Source organism: Diceros bicornis (assembly GCF_020826845.1).
Source record: "Diceros bicornis minor isolate mBicDic1 chromosome 3 unlocalized genomic scaffold, mDicBic1.mat.cur SUPER_3_unloc_1, whole genome shotgun sequence".
Lineage (NCBI taxonomy): Eukaryota > Metazoa > Chordata > Mammalia > Perissodactyla > Rhinocerotidae > Diceros > Diceros bicornis.
In genome coordinates this window covers 247,318-261,413 of record NW_026690897.1, presented here as the reverse complement: position 1 = coordinate 261,413, position 14,096 = coordinate 247,318, and the positions used below count along the sequence as shown (strand labels likewise).

Here is a 14,096-nt window from a genome sequence, read left to right as displayed (position 1 = left end):
GAACATTGGTGTACAAGTCTTTGTGTGGACATGTGCTTTCATTTCTTTAGAGAAAATACTCAGGAGTGAAATGGTTGAATTGTGTGGTAGGTGTGTGATTATTTAAAAACTTGCCAAGCTGTTTTCCAAAGTGGTTGTACGATTTTACATTGCCGCCAGCATGTGTGCAGGTTCTAGTTGCTCCACTCCCTCTCCAGCACTTAGTCTGGTTAGTCTTTTTTAGTTTTAGCTGTTCTAGTCTAGTGTTATCTCATTGTCGTTTTAATTTTCATTTGCCTGATGACAGATGGTGTTGACCATCTTTTCAGGTGCTTATTTGCGTGCTGTATATCTTCTCAAGCAAGGTGTCTATTCAGATCTTTTGCTCATTTTTAAGTTGGGTTGTTTGTCTTATTGAATTGTAGAGTTTCTTACGTGTTGATATATCTTTTGCAGGTATTTTCTCCTACTCTGTGGCTTACCTTTTTACGTCTTACCAGTGCAAAGAACAGAAGTTTTTAATTTTAATGAAGTCTGTTTTATATATTTTTTTTTATATTTCCGCTCTTTGTATTGTATTTAACAATCTTTGCCAAAGCCAAGGTCAATAAGATTCTCTCTTGTGTTTTCTTAGAGATGTTTTATAGTTTTAATTCATCCCATGGTTTCTGTTTTTAGTTTTTTAATATGATGAATTACATTGATTTTGAAATGTTAAACTCGCCTTGCATTCCTTGGGTAAATCCCACTTGGTCATGCTATATTATTTTTATATACTGTTGGATTCATTTTGCTAAAGATTTCTTCATTTACATTTTTACATTTATGTTCAAAAAGGATATTTGTCTGTAGTGTTCTTGAAATGTCTTTGTCTAGTTTTAGTTTTTGGGTAACCTTGGCCTCAGATTGAGCTGCGTGGTATATACCCTCCCCAGTTTTCTGGAAGGGTGTGTCTAGAATTGGTGTTATTTCTTGCTTAAATATTTGGTAGAATTCACCAGTGAAGCTTTCTGGGCCTGAAGTTTTGGGGGAAGGTTTTTGTCTACAAATTCAATTTCTTTAGTAGATATAGAGCCATTCAGATTGTCTGTTTCTTTTGGAATCAGCTGTTGTAATTTTTAACTTTCACAGGTTTTGTCCATTTCATCTGAGTAGTCAAATGTGTTGACAAAAGTTGTTCATAGTATTCCTTATTATCCTTTTACTATTGATAGCAAATGTGGTGATGTCACCTCTCTTATTTCTGATACTAATTTTGTCTTTTCTCTTTTGTTCCATTAATAGTCTGGCTAGACTGATCTCAAAGAACTAGCTTTTGGTTTCATTGATTTTTTTCTCTGTTGTTTTTCTGTTTTCTTTTTCATCAACTTCTGCTCTTATTTGTTTCTTACGCTCACTTTGTGTTTAGCTTGCGTTTCTTGTCCTTATTTCTTAAGGTGGAAACTTAGGTCATTGCTTTGGTACATTGCATTTTCTCTAATAAAGGTGTTGAGTGCCATAAACAGCCTTCTAGATACTGTTTCAACTCTATGCCACAAATAATGACATGTTGTGTTTTCATTTTCATTCAGTAACAAATATTTCCTGATATCCTCTTTGACTTCTTCTTTGGCCCATTGCTTATTTAGAAGAGTATTATTTAATTTTCAATTATTTGGGGGATTTTCCAGACTTTTTTTCTGTTATTGATTTCTAATTTAGTTCCCCTGTCAGAGAACATGCTTTGCATAATTTGAATCTTTTAAAAGCTTATCTGATTTGTTGTATGGCCCAGGATATGGTCTTGGTAAATGTTTCATTTTGACTTTAAAAGGATCTATGTGCTGCTGTTATTGGGTGGAGTGTTCTATAAATGTTATCACGTTTGTTGATAGGATATGAAAGACTTGAACAACATTTACTGATTTTCTGTCTCCTTGTTCTGTCAATTATTGGTAGGGGTGTGGAAATCTCCCATTATAATTTTTTGGATTTGTCTGTTTCTTCTTTTAGTTCCATTGTTTTTTGCTCCTTGCATTTTGAAGCTCTTTTATTAGGTACATAAATGCTTAGGATTGTTATGTCTTCTTGATGAATGGACTCCTTTATCGTTATAAAGCGGTCCTCTTTATCCCTGGTAATATTCTTTGCTCTGCAGTCTACTTTGTCCAATATTAATGTAGCCAGATCTTTTGACTAGTGCTAGCATGGTCTATTCCCATCCTTTTACTTTTAGCCTGTTTGTGTCTTTATATTTGAAGTGTTTGTTTTTGTAGACAACATACACTTGGGTCTTGCTTTTTTATAGTTTGATGATCTCTGCCCTTTTTTTTTATTGTGGCAAAATATACGCAACATAAAAATTGCCATTTTAACCTTTATAAGGTTTAGAATTCAGTGACATTAAGTACATTTACAATATTGTGAAACCATTGTGACTCTTCATTTCTGTAACTTTTTCATCATCCTAAACAGAAGCTCTATACCCATTACACAATAATTCCCCGTTCTCCCTTCTCCCCTACCTTCTGTCTTATGAATTTGCCTATTCTAGGTACCTAAGATGAGTGGAATGATATAGTATTTGGCATTTTGTGTCTGGCTTATTTCACTTAGCATATTTTCTAGTTTCATCCATGTTTAGCATATATCAGAGTTTCATTCCTCTTTAAGGTTGACTAATATCCCATGTGTATGTGTTTATCACATTTTGTTTGGACACGGGTTATTTTTACCTTTTGACTGTTGTGAATAATGCTGCTGTGATCATTGGTGGACAAGTATCTGTATGCCACATCAATGCTTTGGGTGTATACCTGTGAGTGATTCCTGCTTTAATTTCTTTGGGTATATACCTATGAGTGGAGTTGCTACATCATATGGTAATTCCATGTTTACCTTTTTGAGGAACTGCCACACTGTTTTCACAATCTCTGCCTTGTAATTGGGGCATTTAGAACATTTACGTTGAATGTGATTATTGATATGGTTAGATTTAAATCTGTCATCTTACTGTTTGTTTTCTGTCTCATCTGTTTTTTGTTTCCCTTCTCCATTTCTTCTTCTTTTGGTTTAAGTATTTTTTATGATCTCGTTTTATCTCTTTTTTTAGCCTTTTAACTATTAATTCATTTAACCATCAATTTCTTCACTTTGTGTCCTTGGCTCATACAGTCCTCCATTCGTTAGCTTTCTGATCTTGGGAAAATGACTTAAACTCTCCTAAACTCGAAAGAACTGGAGCTTCTTGCATTACACCGCACTGCTCCCTACCATCTCTATCCTCTGGTCATTTCTGTATGAGAGCTGAAATAAGGCAGAGTGTCACCTTGTTTGACCTCAACTGGAACGTGTGTGTTGATAGACTGAAATTTTTCACTGCTCTGCTCATGTTTGCGAATGACCATGAGAATGCTGCAAATACTGATTTGGGATTCCAAAAAAATTTTAGTGAGTAGGTGAATTCACAAATATGAAACTTGTAAATAATGAAGATCAGCTATGTATGTACCACCTAGGGTGGTTGTGTGGGTTAAATCAATTAATACAAGTTAAGTTCTTCAAACAATGCCTTAACACAGACTCATTTGATGTTTCAGAAATTTATTTGGTAAATTAGTTTTTAGTAGTTTGTATGTGCAGGTATAAGTGAGGATATTTTTATGTCTAATTTTTGGTGACATTGCATAGTGTAGAATTGTGCTCTTTTCATGTGGTGAAATCCAGGTTTCCTACCCTGCTTTTTTCCTGTCACTCCACTCGTCTACTTCATTTAGTCCTTTTTTTTTTTTTTTTTTGCAAACAGGCAGGCATGGCTTTAAGGGCAGGAAGGATTAATAATGAACAAAAGCGATGTTGCTCCCTGACCCTACATTCTGCTTTCTTCACTATGATGTTTTTTTTTGGAGCGGGCTACTACATTTTTGAGGCAGCTTTATTGAGATGTGATTCCATACCATACAATTCCCCCATTTAAAGTTTATAATTCAGTGGGTTTTTTAAATATATTCGCAGATGTGTGTAACCATCACCACAGTAAATTTTAGAATATTTTCATCACCTCAAAAAGAAGCCTGAACCCTTCAGCTACCATCCCTTTATCCCCTACCCTGTTTACCCCATCCCTAAGCAACCACTAAGCTACTTTTTGTCTGTATAGATTTCCCTATTCTGACTTTCCTATGAATAGAATCATATAGTATAGGGTTTTTTTTGGCTGGCTTCTTTCACTTAGCATTATATTTTCAAGGTACATTTATGTTGTAATATATAATACAAAATATACCATTTTAACTATTTTTAAGTGTGTAATTGAACAGCATTAAATATATTCAGGTTGCTTCATTTTTAAAATAAAGAGAGGACTATTTTTGATTAGATTTTTTACCTACTTTCTCTGTTCCCTCTCATAGAAATGTGTCTTTGAAAACTCTTTAAAGACACATTCAAAAGCATGCATGTGCTCATTCTTTCTACTCTCCACTTTTTCTAACATAGCTTGTAAGTATACGAGGCTTAAGTCTCATAGGTAATAATGTCTATGGCACATGATTTGTTTGTACAAGTAATGTTTCAAATGGTTATTCTTAAAAGGAACTACAAATCAAATATATTAAACTTGTTGATACTTTAAACTCATTGATACTTTTAAGTTACTCCTAGTTTCTGCATATTTTGGGTTCACTTGATTATATCCAGTCTCTAAAGAGGTTTCTATCTGTTTTAAGAATATGGTACCTCTTTAAAAGACATAGTGAGTGAAAAGAGCAGGTAAGAAATATACTGTATGCTCACAGAGAAGGGTCTAGAGGCATACACATCAAAATACTGGTTGGCTATCCGTCAGAGATTGGCAAACTCCAGCCCTGTAGATTTGGCCTGTGAGCTAAGAATGGTTTTTACTTTTTTTTTTATTTTTTACTTTTAAAGGAAGATTAGCCGTGAACTAACATCTGTGCCAGTCTTCCTCTATGTTATATGTGGGTTGCCGCCACAGCACGGCTGACTAGTGGTGTAGGTCTACGCCTAGGATCCGAACCTGCGAACCCTGGCCGCTAAAGCGGAGCATGCCAAACTTAAGCACTATGCAGGGGGCCGGCCCTGGTTTTTATATTTTTAAAAGGTTGTAAAAATGAAATAAAACATGAAAGAATATGCAATTGAGACCCTGTGTGTCCCGCACAGGCTAAAATATATATATTTACTATCTGGCCCTTTGCAAAAAACATTTGCCGATCCCTGGTCTAGGTATGATTGGGATTATGGGTAATTTTTATTTTTAAAATGGTTTGGTGAGTTCTTTTTTTATTTAGTACTTGTAATATTAAAATGGATCTTGCTTTAAAAAAAGCTATAATGTTCGTTTGGCTGGAAACAAATTACAGGGTTTAGAGTAGACTTGTTTAATCTTTAGTCCTTTTGTTGCAGCATGATGAACTTGCAGATAGTCTTCCTTGTGCAGAAGGAGAGTTTATCTTCCTTCGTCTTGATGTTCTTCGTGAGGTATGTAGCAATAATCATTGGAATCAGCCCTCTAAAGCAGAGTGCCATTTCATAGCTTTAATGGCAGCATTCCTTTTTGGTTGTAGTATTTGGAAAGAGAGCTCACCATGGCCAGCCTACCGCTCACATTTGATGTCGAGAGGAGCACTGATGACTGGGTCTTCATGTGCTTCTTTGTGGGAAATGACTTCCTTCCTCACCTGCCATTGTTAGAGATTCGGTATGTGTGTTTGTGTGGGTTTTTAAACTACTGTTGTAGCCTTCTTGCTTACAGTGCGTACTGGTCCTAATACATAATGTTTGTTTCCTGGTGGCACGGAAGGTGCAATTGACCATTTGGTTAACATATACAAAAATGTGGTTCACAAAACTGGGGTGAGTTCATTCTTGAATAATTTCAAAACAGAAGTATTTGCTTTTATAAGAAGATCATTTTACATGTATTTTATCACTTACAGGGTTACCTTACAGAAAGTGGTTATGTCAATCTGCAAAGAGTACAGATGATCATGTTAGCAGTTGGTGAAGTTGAGGATAGCATTTTTAAAAAGAGAAAGGATGATGAGGTAAAGTGTTTCTATTGCAGTAGCTAAATTGCTCCTGTCTCTAATATGCTGTGATGATCCTATGATTGTACTTTTAACCTCTTTGAATGCATTGTTATATTATTATAGTGTATCAAACGCCAATGTAATCATGAGTGGCCAGTGCTTTGATTATTTTATAAAGGCTGTGATGCTTGCTGTGTGGAACTGTGTATTGCACGCTGTGTGAATTGCACTGTAGTTTTTTTCTCTCTTCATAATCCTGATTAAGATAAAAATCCAAACACGTGTCTGATCAACGGGATGTGAAATGAGGGTTCCAAGACTGGGAGAATGCTGGGAATGAACTAGTGGATGCCATGTTTTATAGGAAATGTTGATGCTGTGGAAGTCAGGTGAAGACCTAGAAACTCTGTACTCTGGTAGTGGAGTGTAGGGGCCTCTGGGTTAGATAGCATCAGTCTAGGCAGAGGGTTGCAGCTCTGAGTAAGCAATTAAACATAAAAGAAAGAAATAAAATAATAAAGCACTTGGAAATTGATGACATATGATGGAGTGAGTGCTTAGGTGAGAAGTCCAGTCTGGCTTGGACAGTTGGGAGTGTGGTTGGGCCGTTCATGAGACAGCAAGCAGTGGGGGTAGAGCAGGTTGGGGTGAGGACAAGGTAGAAATTGAGGTTCATTTTGGAGATACAGAGTTGGAGGTGTCACAGGACACCTGAGAGGAGAAAAGTCCGTGAAGCAGTTAGATGGATATGTGTAAAGCTCAGGGCAGAAGTCTTTTGGAAGGAGATTTGAGAACATTAGCAGAATACTTCACGTCATGAGTGTGAAGTTGAAATCCCTGGAGCTTTGTATGGAGTTCAAGTGCCTCCAACAGAAACCTTAAGAAGCATAGATGTTAAGGAGAAAGGGGAGTCAGTTCTAGAGAGGTGGGAGGAAATCCCTGAAGAGATGAGAAGCCACTGGTGCTGCCGGAGGCGTCAGAGTGAGATAGGCCCCTAATCCATGGCCAGGGGTTCAGAGGTCCTGAAGAGTTAGTGGGGTGGAGGGGCAGTAGCCTGGAGGCAGAGTAGGTTGCAGGGTGATTGTGCAAGAGTGGCAAGGGAGGCAAGCAGTGGGTAAAATGAGCAGATAGTAGCTTTTTAGAAAGAGAGTGAAGGAAATCCTTTTAGAAACTGATTTTATAAAAAGTCATATGGCTATTTTGAGCAAATAGCAACATAATAATATTGCTACATTGCTTCATTATCTCCTAACAGATTAAAACATGTCATTGCATCTGACAAGATTTTATATTTTCTTCAGCTTTGTATGCTATAGCTAGTGATCTCTTTTTTAGAACCTTGGGTACCATTTTATATACCAGTGTGAGTAGACTGTAAGTGTTCTTTTTAAAGCCTTTGGTACTTGGTAATGTTCTGTGATAGCAAGAATTTTTCACATGTAAAATTTAAATAGCATAACTGACTTTGTCTAGGATATCAAATGTCTATCAGGACTAGGATATCAAATGTCTATCAGGACAGCCATTTTTAACTAAGCCTTCAACAATTATGGTGGCTCCACCTGACCTGCTGCCATTTATGCTTAAGAAAAAACTACACATACGGTGTAGTACTTGGTGTAAAAGCCTCACGTTAGAACAGTCCTTTTATGTGGTTTTAGGTTACTCTGTACTATTAAGTATTGGTGATATTTGCCATTAGAGTGGGATGTATGGGATTTGATAGATACCAGAGTGCTTCAGATTTGAGTACTAAAGTTTCCAGCTGGCCTGGCAGAGAGGGCATTTTAAAGCTTTGGATCGTTTTTGGTATCCCTGACATCATATGATGTTTGTCAGCATAGTTGGACATCGGTGAAATTTATGAACCCTCAGAAATTCAATATAATAGTATCTAGGTATGTGTATTTTCCCAGGAAGTGTGTCTCCGGCTTTTGACAGACTTCCAAAGAAGTTCACAGCACACAAAAATTAAAGATCAGTAAAGTCCCACCAGGTGTACCTATTTTGCTTATGTGTAACTACCACCCTTAGAAATAGGTATTTAACTGACCAGCAGAATACATGGTAAAAGAGGAATACATCAATATTTATTATTAAAGTTGAGCAGTTAGGTCAGAAATATGATGCTTTTTATGTTATGAGCTTTGATGTTTGCCTTTTGTCTTGCAAATCTTCTTCATTTATTCAGCATATATTTATTAAGTGTTTACCGTGTGCCAAATAGTATTCTGAGTGTTACTGATACAACAAAAAACAAAAGAAAAAAGCAGACAAAAATTCCTGACCTCACGGAGCTGATATTCTTCCGCGAGAGATGGACAATAAACACAAAAACTAAGTAAAGTGTGTAATGTGTTAGAGAGTGATAAGTGCTGTGAAGAAAAAAGCAGATGAGGAAATATCTGGGAAGGTGGACGTGAGGGCATTGCAGTTCTAGAAAAGATGACTAGAGAAGGCCTCACTGACAGATGACTTTGAAGGATATGAGGGAGTAATCATGCAGGTGTTTGCAGGAAGAGCATTTCAGACAGAAGGAATAGCCAGTGCAAAGGCTCTAGGGCAGGAGCTTACCCAGGATGTTCAGGGAACAGCAAGGAGCCAGTGTGGCAGGCACAGAGGAAGCAAAGGGGAAGTAGTAGGGGTAGGAGAGGAGGTCAGAAAGATGGTGGAGGGCCAGATCTGGTAGGACCCTATAGGTCATTATAAGAACTTGAGCTTTCACTCTGCATCAGTGGAGGGTTTTGAGTATAAAAGTGACAAGATCTGACACATATTATAAAAGGATCACTCTAGCTGCCCTGTTGAGACTAACTGTATGGAGGCAAAGATAGAAACAGTGAGCCCAATTAGACTCTTTTGCGATAATCCAAGGGAGCCAACATGGTGGCAGTGGAGATTGATAAGAGGTAATTGGATTCTGAACATGTTTTGAAGGTAAAACTAGTGGATTTGGCTGGTGAATTAAATGCTAGGGGTGAGAGAAGGAAAGCTATTAAGAATGACTCCAAAGCATTTTGTCTGAGCAATTGAAAAATGGTCTGAGCTACTGTGATAAAGAAGACTGGGAGGCACAAAGCTAGGGGTGGGGATGCCATTTGGGGCATGTGAAGTTTGTACACCCAAGTGGAGATGTTGAGTGGGGAGAGGTCCTGACTGGGGAGTCATCAGCACGTAGATGGTGTTTAAAGCCGTGAGACTGGATGATTACTCCCATGAGAGTGAGAGGTCCAAGTACTGGGTGAAGAGGAACGCCAGTATTAAGGTGTTGGGAAGTTGAGGAGTGAGGGCATTCAGCAAGAGTGAAAGAGGAGAACCGGGTGAGTGTAGTGTCCTGGAAGCCAAGTGAAGAGCACGGATCAAGAAGGAAGAGTCACGGTCAGATACGGACTGAAAACTGTGTAATGGATCTCACAGTCTGTGGGTCATTGGTGACCTAGATAAGTTTAAAGATGGGGCAAAAGCTTGATTAAAGAAATTGGTGGTGTTGCTGTCTTAGGAGGTTTTAAGGTCGTCAGCCACCATGTATCCAGCATTCAGCCCCTCTCCTGGCACAAAGCACAAATTTCAGATCTCAATAGGGTGTTATATTGCAGGTGGCAGTACTGACTTGGAAGTGATGAAAGTGCAGCTGCTGATAGAATGACGGTCAGTACAGGACCTGCTGGCCCCTGTTTCAGTCCACAGCAGCAGCCCTGGCCACTGTAGCTGTCGTTTCAGTGCCTTGATGCTCACAGAAACTTGGGCGTGGGAGGAATGCTTTCTGGGGTAAAGGAGGCCTTTGAGTGGCCCAAAGTAAGTGGGGAGTTACTTATTTGTATCTTCTCCGTATTGGTGGGCTACTTGCTCCAGGGTAAAACAGAGGGTCTTTGTTATGACTCTTGCATTCTTTCCTGAAATGATATCAAAAAATATCTGAAAAAAATTAAGAGGCATAATTAAATTGTATCTAAACTCAATTTAGAATGATCTCTGTCTATCTAAAGTTCTGATAAGCAACATTTTGAACATATAGTCCATTGCCTAGTTTAATTAGTTACGTTTCTGGGGTCTTCCTTTAAAACTTTGTCTCCCAAATCATTCCTGGTAATGTTTAACTCTTACATTTTTGTGTAATTATTTGACAGAATATGTGGATTTTATACTTTTAGGACAGTTTTAGAAGACGACAGAAAGAAAAGAGAAAGAGAATGAAGGTGAGTTTTAATTAATTTCATCAGATTGGCAATAACATACATTTACAATTTGGGAGGAAGATAGCTTTTTATTCCTTATCCAGTAGTTTGTTAGGGACGTAATGTCTACCCAGCTGCCTCTTACCTGGAGAAAGAATGCTGGTGTCAGTTTTAAAGAAGTCCTTTCTAAGCTCTAGAGTCTGAGGGGATACACTTGATGGGCCAGAGGGGCCGGGTAGCACTTAGCTATTTGAATTTTTTCCGGTAATTGGGTATTGTTTTTGTAATAAAAATAGTTAGCTCTTTGTATCTTCTTGAAAGTTACTACACTCTGTCTATATCCTTGTCAGGTTACTCTTCCTAGAACACAACACTGGAAACTTTGTTGTTTCTCTGCTCAGAAATTACCAGTGACTCCTTAGTTCCCGCAGAATCCAGTTCTGTCTTAGTCTGGCGTGCAGAGCATACTATGATCTGGTCAAGTTCTCACCCTGCTTTTCCCCAGTTGTCTTCTAAATATACCAAGTCCCTCCTGACTCAGAGCATTGCCTTTGTTTGGTCCCTCTAAGTGGGTTTCTGACTTCACGGCTCCCTCCCATCTTACGTTTTCCACGAGGCCTCCCTATTGCTTCTGCTTGTAATCCAGGTTGAGCAGTCCTTCCTTTTAACTCTAGTGCTTCTCGCTTGTGATATTTGTTTTCTTAGTTAATTGCATAACACTTTATAGTCACTTAACTTCTTAAGTTTTTGTTTTTCTTGTCTTCCTTACTGGATTTTAAACAAATGGAGTTTGGGGACTACCTTTTATTATTATGTTTTATTAGAATCGAGCAATTTCAGGAACCTATAAGGGAGAAAAGTAGAGTTATTTATTGTTGCAGGTGGGTTCAAAACCACTTAGATAGGGAAGGGCATGTTTGATGTCTACCTTATGTATTATTATTTTCTTTCAGTCAGTGTCTATTTAAAAAATATCTTTTATCAGTCAGCCATGACTGTCACCTACTGTAGCTATAATCATAGCTCTAACTAATTGGAAACAAAGAGTTAAATTCCATCAAGGTGAAGGATAAATAGAAGTTGTATTTCCTAAGTATAAATCAAACTCTTGGCTTATTTTTTTACCTTAATAGTTATCTTTATTTGCCTAAAATTGTGTCTTGAATGCGTTTTGAAATTGTAAGTGAACATAAGGGAATAACCTAATGAGATTTGAATAGCTTCTATGTATCAGAAAAGTGTATTATATGTACTTTTATAGCAGAGTTATTAAATATTACAGACTATTGTTTACAGGGTAAGTTACCATCAAATCAAACTGTAGACAACCCTGTAATGTTAACGGAAATCCATTTCGTCTTTAAAGAGCTTACAGCAGGGACTCTTTTCCATTGCCTTCATTTCTTCCTGTCATCTAACTGTGTTGTGATTTAATTTTAATTTCTACATTCATTTCCATTTATGTTAGATCAACCAGCTTTCACTGCTGGTGGAATATTAACCCCTCATGCCTTGGGTTCAAGAAATTCACCAGGTTCTCAAGTAGCCAGTAATCCGAGACAAGCAGCCTATGAAATGAGGATGCAGAATAATTCTGTAAGTAACTTATTTTTATGTAGCATTGAAGAGTGGTGACTTTCAGATGCCTCTTACAGTTGTGTGTGAATTTTATCACTTCGCCTGGAGTTGTTTTGTTTTATAGTTTTTCTCAATTTCTTTTGCCTTGAGATATTTTTAACTCTGTTAAATCCTTATTAACATGAAAATATCTAAATGATGTGAAAGAAAAGAACATACATGTAAATGTGGATAGCTAAGTGGCTGCAGTGTTTCTCTAATGCAGTCGGGCCACAGTGCTTCCTGCTTCCCCAAAGGTACTGGGTAGTGATGGTGCTAGAAGCATGACAGGACCTCCAAATGTCTCATAGCTAGAGCAAGAGAAGAGGGTGGTTTTGCTGCCGTATTTCCCCTTTCCTCCCAGGGATCAGTTATGGGCATTTTGCAGAATAGTATTCCTCAGTTTGTCAAATACAAGTACTCCTCACTGCCTAAACTCTCACTCTCCAACTCAGACGTGGAATATATCTGAATACATATTTTAAGGTAGCTCTCATTATCCACATTTTTTTTAGAGCTCTTTTTTTGTTGCTGGGAAAGATTTGCCCTGAGCTAACATCTGTTGCCAGTCTTCCTCTTTTTTTCCCCCTCCTCAAAGCCCTAGTACGTAGTTGTATATTCTTGTTATAAGTCCTTCTAGTTCTATGTGAGCCGCCACCTCAGCATGGCTACTGTCAGACAAGTGGTGTGGTTCTGCGTCCAGGAACCGCACCTGGGCTGCCAAAGTGGAGCGCGCCAAACTTTTTTGTGAGGGAGATCAGCCCTGAGCTAACATCCGTGCTAATCCTCCTCTTTTTGCTGAGGAAGACCGGCTCTGAGCTAACATCTATTGCCAATCCTCCTCCTCTTCTTTTTTTCCCCCAAAGCCCTGGTAGATAGTTGTATGTCATAGTTGCACATCCTTCTAGTGGCTATATGTGGGACGTGGCCTCAGCACGGCCGGACAAGCGGTGCGTCAGTGCACGCCTGGGATCCGAACCCGGGCCGCTAGTAGCGGAGCACACGCACTTAACCGCTAAGCCACGGGGCCAGCCCTGAGCGCGCCGACCTTTAACCACTAGGCCATCAGGGCTGGCTCGGTTGCTCCCTATTTATAAACTCAGGAACTGAATGGATTTGCCTCATGGTATTCCTCCTTATTTGAACGTTGTAATCCAGACTGCAGAAGCAAATCGTCTCAGCCAGCAAGGCTATGCTCTGTTCAGTAGCTTCCTGTAATGGCAGCAGACCATGAGCTCAGAGCACCCGGCAGGGCAGCAGCAGGGGTAAGGGAACAGACCGTGAACTAATGTACACAGACAAAAGGTAATCAAAGCTATTGCTTATTTCAGGCTAGTAGGCACGAGAGAAAGAGTGTTGTAGAGGGAGGAAAGATGTTATATAAGGTACAGTATCCTATGTAAACTTTTGCTATGATATATCCAAGGGTATTACGTAAGTTGGGATATTTAAATTTCATTATTCTAATAGTTATCCTATTGATGCTCAAATCCTTTATCACAAGGCAACCCTATATGTGAAATTTTTGCCATATCATGAGACTGGTTGAATTTATATTCCCATAAATTCACACTTAGAAGTTTTAGGACCTTAGATTAGGAATTTGGAAAGAGATTTTGCATCTTCTGAGAGAAGCGGCTGGGGTTTCTGTTGTGTTTTTGTTCTGTTTTTCCTTTCTTGTCTTATTCCTTACACCATTAACAGAGTGGGATATGGAGAGTCAGTGAAAGGTTTTGCAGTGAGATGCTTGTGTAGAATGGAAAAAGCTGATGTCCATCATTTAAGATTATAGTGACTACCGTCCTCACAGAATGAACTGAGAGTGACTAGTATTGCTAACACCACGTTGATGATAAAATGCTTTTTTCTTAATCTCAGGGAGGCAGGTAGGTTTAAACTTTGCCAGCTATGATTGCTTTGAGAAAGATTCCAATATTCAGGCTCCACAGGATTAGACTATATTGATTAATAATGTCTGCCATGGGAATAGGAATGGGGAGATTGGTGATGAGGTTGCTTATTTGATCCTGTCTTAATTCTCCTTGACACAGTTATTTCTACTGGAATCTTTGCATAGAGGAGTTTTCATCTAGAATGTGTTGAATTTAAGGAAATCATGAAGCCAAATGACCAGTTTATTTAAAGGAAGGCTTTACAGTTATGGATTTTTGCTGTGTTATTTTTTCTGAGCTGTTTGGGTGTGCTGGGCTCCAGTGCTTGACTGGTATCTACTGATGGTCAACGTGGTTAGTGTTTTATTAGATAGCTTCTGTTTCCTCATAAATATGTTTTT

General features: G+C 38.4%; 1 long non-coding RNA gene across 1 annotated transcript; it reads left to right on the top strand.

The window, feature by feature from the left end:
- The first annotated feature begins 5,767 nt into the window (after positions 1-5,767).
- LOC131402034 (uncharacterized) lies at positions 5,768-10,554 on the top strand. The gene is made up of 3 exons (XR_009218209.1): positions 5,768-5,835; positions 5,919-6,026; positions 10,163-10,554. It is a non-coding gene; the product is annotated as an uncharacterized LOC131402034 (long non-coding RNA).
- The last annotated feature ends 3,542 nt before the right edge of the window (positions 10,555-14,096 follow it).